Here is a 7,113-nt window from a genome sequence, read left to right as displayed (position 1 = left end):
ATCAGGGGGCAGCCAGACCGTGACTGACGTGTGTGACTGTATATCAGGGGGCAGCCTGACCGTGACTGACGTGTGTTACTGTATATCAGGGGGCAGCCAGACCGTGACTGACGTGTGTGACTGTATATCAGGGGGCAGCCTGACCGTGACTGACGTGTGTGACTGTATATCAGGGGGCAGCCACACCGTGACTGACGTGTGTGACTGTATATCAGGGGGCAGCCAGACCTTGACTGACGTGTGACTGTATATCAGGGGGCAGCCAGACCGTGACTGACGTGTGTGACTGTATATCAGGGGGCAGCCACACCGTGACTGACGTGTGTGACTGTATATCAGGGGTACCCAGACCGTGACTGACGTGTGTGACTGTATATCAGGGGGCAGCCAGACCGTGACTGACGTGTGTGAGTGTATATCAGGGTAAAGCCAGACCGTGACTGACGTGTGTGACTGTATATCAGGGGCAGCCAGACCATGACTGACGTTTGTGACTGTATATCAGGGGGCAGCCAGACCGTGACTAACGTGTGACTGTATATCAGGGGGCAGCCAGACCGTGACTGACGTGTGTGACTGTATATCAGGGGCAGCCAGACCGTGACTGACGTGTGTGACTGTATATCAGGGGGCAGCCAGACCATGACTGACGTGTGTGACTGTATATCAGGGGACAGCCAGACCGTGACTGACGTGTGACTGTATATCATAGGACAGCCAGACCGTGACTGACGTGTGTGACTGTATATCAGGGGGCAGCCTGACGGTAACTGACGTGTGTGACTGTATATCAGGGGGCAATCAGACCGTGACTGATGTGTGTGACTGACGTGTGTGACTGTATATCAGGGGGCAGCCACACCGTGACTGACGTGTGTGACTGTATATCAGGGGGCTGGATAATTGTAAGAGCACAATTAGCCTGTTTTACCCAAAGGTAATTATATAACTACTCAACTATGTAACTACTCAACTATGTGACTACTCAACTGTGTAACTACCCAACTGTGTAACTACTCAACTGTGTAACTACTCAATTGTGTAACTACGCAACTGTGTAACTACCCAACTGTGTAACTACACAACCGTGTAAGTACTCAACTGTGTAACTACCCACCTGTGTAACTACTCAACTATGTAGCTATATAACTACTCAACGATGTAACTATGTAACTACTCAATGGTGTAACTATATAACTACTCAATGACGTAACTATATAATTACTCAACTATGTACCTACTCAACTATGTAACTACTCAACTATGTAACTATGTAACTACTCAACGATGTAACTATATTACTACTCAACTATGTAACTACTCAACGATGTAACTACTCAACTATGTAACTATATAACTACTCAACTATGTAACTACTCAACTATGTAACTATATAACTACTCAACGACGTAATTATATAACTACTCAACTATGTAACTACTCAACTATGTAACTACTCAACTATGTAACTACTCAACTATGTAACTACTCAACTATGTAACTACTCAACTATGTAACTACTCAACTGTGTAACTACTCAACTGTGTAACTGTGTAACTGTGTAACTATGCATCTATGTAACCTCTGTATGTTTATTACAGCATCACAATGAGGAGTTCTAATAGTTCTTAATTATCTATCTGTAAATAACATTACAAAAAATACTTTTGATGCAAATAGGGAAGGAAAATGTGGATGTATTTATATGAATAAATAAATAAATGGCATACAGAAGGATCAATCATTACCAAACAATAACACAGAATTGCAAAGCTAAAGGTCATTGCTGGGTTATACAGACACCTGTGTGTGTCTTACTGTATGTTACATGTACATGCAGAATATCCTACCTGTCTGCTAATATGTTTTGCATCACTAGATGGCAGTACAGTCACACGGATCCTAATCAGTAAGAGAAGCAGAATTACCTGGACGGGATATAGGGCTTTTCCCCTAGGTGCAGCCTGTATAAGTCTGCTGTATTTCCTCCTATATTGTATTCCTTAATAAAAGGCATTGCCAGACTGTAGTTAACATGTCCCGCGTGTATACTGCTCCCCGACTGCAAAGCACCGATAAAGTTAAGAATAAATACAAACCTGGGTGCCCCCTGCTTAGGCTGCGGCCACGCTGCCGCTGAGCGCGCTCGTGTTTGAGAGTGGTGACCTCACATGAGCGCAGGCTGTGCTGCATAATTTTGCAAGCTCAAGCAAGGTGGCGTGGATCGGGGCTATTTCTGTGTGTAATGTGCGTGTGTGTGTGTGTGTGTGTGTGTGTGTGTGTGTGTGTGTGTGTGTGTGTGTGTGTGTGTGTGTGTGTGTGTGCGTGTGTGCGTGTGTGTGCGGCTGTGTGCGGCTGTGTGTGTGTGTGGCTGTGTGTGCGTGTGTGTGTGTGGCTGTGTGTGGCTGTGTGTGGCTGTGTGTGTGTGTGGCTGTGTGTGGCTGTGTGTGGCTGTGTGTGGCTGTGTGTGGCTGTGTGTGTGTGTGGCTGTGTGTGGCTGTGTGCTGCGGCTGTGTGCAGCTGTGTGCGGCTGTGTGCGGCTGTGTGTGGCTGTGTGTGGCTGTGTGTGTGTGTGGCTGTGTGTGGCTGTGTGCTGCGGCTGTGTGTGTGTGTGCGTGTGGCTGCGTGTGTGTGTGGCTGTGTGTGGCTGTGTGTGGCTGTGTGCTGCGGCTGTGTGTGTGTGTGCGTGTGGCTGTGTGTGGCTGTGTGTGGCTGTGTGTGGCTGTGTGCTGCGGCTGTGTGCAGCTGTGTGCGGCTGTGTGCGGCTGTGTGTGGCTGTGTGTGGCTGTGTGCTGCTGTGTGTGGCTGTGTGTGGCGGCTGTGTGCTGCGGCTGTGTGCGGCTGTGTGCGGCTGTGTGCGGCTGTGTGTGGCTGTGTGTGGCGGCTGTGTGCTGCGGCTGTGTGTGGCTGTGTGTGGCTGTGTGCGGCGGCTGTGTGCAGCTGTGTGTGGCTGTGTGTAGTTGTGTGTGGCTGTGTGCGGCTGTGTGTGGCTGTGTGCTGCGGCTGTGTGTGGCTGTGTGTAGTTGTGTGTGGCTGTGTGCGGCGGCTGTGTGCAGCTGTGTGTGGCTGTGTGTAGTTGTGTGTGGCTGTGTGCGGCTGTGTGTGGCTGTGTGCTGCGGCTGTGTGTGGCTGTGTGTAGTTGTGTGTGGCTGTGTGCGGCGGCTGTGTGCTGTGTGCTCTGACTGCTGCTGAGCACGCTGCAAAATCAATTTTCTTTGTCTCCCCAAGCGCCGAGTTTGGGAGAGCGTACGTGTCCGTGCACTGCGTGCAGATTCACATTCACTGAAGTAACGCGCCGAGCGCGCTCAGCGGCAGTGTGGACGCAGCCGGAATCCTTCCACACGCGCTTTCTCTGCATTACTCTCTGTGGCCACAAGGGCAGTAAGTATGGCTACATCTTTATATACTGTACCTGTAACACGCAGAGCAGTGTGTGCCTGTAACATGCAGAGCAGTGTGTGTCTGTAACACGCAGAGCAGTGTGTGCCTGTAACACGCAGAGCCGTGTGTGCCTGTAACACGCAGAGCGGTGTGTGTCTGTAACATGCAGAGTGGTGTGCGTCAGTAACATGCAGAGCCATGTGTGTCTGTAACATGCAGAGCAGTGTGTGTCTGTAACACGCAGAGCAGTGTGTGCCTGTAACATGCAGAGCAGTGTGTGCCTGTAACACGCAGAGCAGTGTGTGTCTGTAACACGCAGAGCAGTGTGTGCCTGTAACACGCAGAGCAGTGTGTGCCTGTAACACGCAGAGCAGTGTGTGTCTGTAACACGCAGAGCCGTGTGTGCCTGTAACACGCAGAGCGGTGTGTGTCTGTAACATGCAGAGTGGTGTGCGTCAGTAACATGCAGAGCCATGTGTGTCTGTAACATGCAGAGCAGTGTGTGTCTGTAACACGCAGAGCAGTGTGTGCCTGTAACATGCAGAGCAGTGTGTCTGTAACATGCAGAGCAGTGTGTGTCTGTAACACGCAGAACAGTGTGTGTCTGTAACACGCAGAGCAGTGTGTGCCTGTAACACGCAGAGCAGTGTGTGCCTGTAACACGCAGAGCAGTGTGTGTCTGTAACACGCAGAGCAGTGTGTGTCTGTAACACGCAGAGCCGTGTGTTTCTGTAACACGCAGAGCAGTGTGTGTCTGTAACACGCAGAGCAGTGTGTGTCTGTAACACGCAGAGCAGTGTGTGCCTGTAACACGCAGAGCAGTGTGTGTCTGTAACACGCAGAGCAGTGTGTGTCTGTAACACGCAGAGCAGTGTGTGTCTGTAACACGCAGAGCCGTGTGTTTCTGAAACACGCAGAGCAGTGTGTGTCTGTAACACGCAGAGCAGTGTGTGTCTGTAACACGCAGAGCAGTGTGTGTCTGTAACATGCAGAGTGGTGTGCGTCAGTAACATGCAGAGCCATGTGTGTCTGTAACATGCAGAGCGGTGTGTCTGTAACACGCAGATCAGTGTGTGTCTGTAACATGCAGAGCAGTGTGTGTCTGTAACACGCAGAGCAGTGTGTGTCTGTAACATGCAGAGCGGTGTGCATCTGTAACATGCAGAGCGGTGTGTGTCTGTAACATGCATCACAGTGTGCATCTGTAACACGCAGAACAGTGTGTATCTGTAACACGCAGATCAGTGTGTATGTGTAACACGCAGAGCAGTGTGTATCTGTAACATGCATCACAGTGTGTATTTGTAACACGCAGATCAGTGTGTATGTGTAACACGCAGAGCAGTGTGTCTGTGTAACATGCACAGTAGTTTGTATGTGTAACACGCAGAGCAGTGTGTATGTGTAACATGCAGAGCAGTGTGTATCTGTAACACGGAGAGCAGTTGGTATCAGTAACCCGCAGAGCAGTGCGTATCTGTAACACGCAGAGCAGTGCGTATGTGTAACATGCAGAGCAGTGTGTATGTGTAACATGCAGTGCAGTGTGTATGTGTAACACGCAGAGCAGTGTGTATGTTTAACACGCTGAGCAGTGTGTATGTGTAACACGCAGAGCTTTGTATATCTGTAACACGCAGAGCAGTGAGTATGTGTAACACGCAGAGCAGTGTGTGTGTGTAACACGCAGAGCAGTGTGTATGTGTAACACGAAGAGCACTGTGTGTCTGTAACACGCAGAGCAGCGTATATCTGTAACACGCAGAGCAGTGTGTGTCTGTAACACGAAGAGCAGTGTGTGTCTGTAACACGCAGAGCAGCGTGTGTCTGTAACACGCAGAGCAGTGTGTGCCTGTAACACGCAGAGCAGTGTGTGTCTGTAACACGCAGAGCAGTGTGTGTCTGTAACACGCAGAGCAGTGTGTGTCTGTAACACGCAGAGCAGCGTGTGTCTGTAACACGCAGAGCAGCGTGTGTCTGTAACACGCAGAGCAGCGTGTGCCTGTAACACGCAGAGCAGCGTGTGTCTGTAACACGCAGAGCAGTGTGTGTCTGTAACACGCAGAGCAGTGTGTGTCTGTAACACGCAGAGCAGCGTGTATCTGTAACACGCAGAGCAGCGTGTGTCTGTAACACGCAGAGCAGCGTGTGTCTGTAACACGCAGAGCAGCGTGTGCCTGTAACACGCAGAGCAGCGTGTGTCTGTAACACGCAGAGCAGTGTGTGTCTGTAACACGCAGAGCAGTGTGTGTCTGTAACACGCAGAGCAGTGTGTGTCTGTAACACGCAGAGCAGTGTGTGTCTGTAACAGACATGTTTGTGCTCCGTTACCTGTATGCAGTGAAGCTCTGGAAAATGACAAGGGGAGTGAAAGAACAGAGTGCAGCATAGTGCAAATAGGGAGGCGCAGCGATAAAGGGCATAAAATAGTGCCGAAAATATGTGAATAAAACATAAAAACTTAAACAAAGGGAAATAATGTGTAATCATAAAGTGACTAACGAATAATGTGAAAATAAAGAGATTTGCAGCTCAAAACCCTTTAAGTGGACGGTCTGTTGAATCCATTTCAAACGTTGATGGCCTCAAGGTGTGGGGGAGCGCAGGTTCAATATGTAATAAAAGAGGAATAAAACATAGTGCAAATATAGTTTGTAACCATCGATTATATTGGATACTCGACCAAATGGAGACTCACGTGGTATCAATCAAATGAACTCAAAGTCATTGGCTCCTGACGAAGCTACACGCCTAGTGAAACGCGTAGAGTCGCCCTTGTGACGTCATCAGACGGCTCCATATCGCTCCCCCTTGGATGTTGCGCCGAGCTGTTCCTTAGACGGGAGAACTGGCACAAACACCCTCCTATCATCAGGATACTTACCTGCAGCTTCACACACAACTGATGCAGACAGCACTGAGCTGAAGCGGAGACGTCTGTGACGGAGGTAGCGGGGAGCACCCCAATCTGATGACATCAGCATTTTATGTGTCTTATTTCTTACGACACTGTATAAGTGTTCATTTTTTAATTGTTTCTATAAAATTATTTCTTGTACCGGATTACGCTATGGATGTCTTTTCTCTCTTACCCTGATTGGCGAATATCCCTGAGTGACACCGTATACTATCACTGTATACTGTCACTGTATACTATCACTGTATACTGTCACTGTATACTGTCACTGTATACTGTCACTGTATACTGTCACTGTATACTATCACTGTATACTATCACTGTATACTATCACTGTATACTATCACTGTATACTATCACTGTATACTGTCACTGTATACTGTCACTGCATACTATCACTGTATACTGTCACTGTATACTATCACTGTATACTGTCACTGTATACTGTCACTGCATACTATCACTGTATACTATCACTGTATACTGTCACTGTATACTATCACTGTATACTATCACTGAGGTCGTGTGACCACCGGGGTCATGTGACGACGAGGTCGCGTGGCCACTGAGGTCGTGTCACCACCGTGGTCACGTAACCACCGAGGTCGTGTGACCACGAGGTCACATAACCACAGAGGTCGTGTGACCACCGAGGTCATGTAACCACCGAGGTCGCTTAACCACAGAGGTCGTGTGACCACCGAGGTCGTGTGACCACTGAGGTCACGTAAGCACCGAGGTCGCGTAACCACAGAGGTCATGTAACCACCGAGGTCGTGTGACCACCGAGGTCATTTCACTGTGAGAGTAGCCGC

Source organism: Ascaphus truei, chromosome 11 (genome assembly GCF_040206685.1).
Source record: "Ascaphus truei isolate aAscTru1 chromosome 11, aAscTru1.hap1, whole genome shotgun sequence".
In the NCBI taxonomy this organism is placed as follows: Eukaryota; Metazoa; Chordata; class Amphibia; order Anura; family Ascaphidae; genus Ascaphus; species Ascaphus truei.
This window is presented reverse-complemented; position numbering follows the sequence as displayed.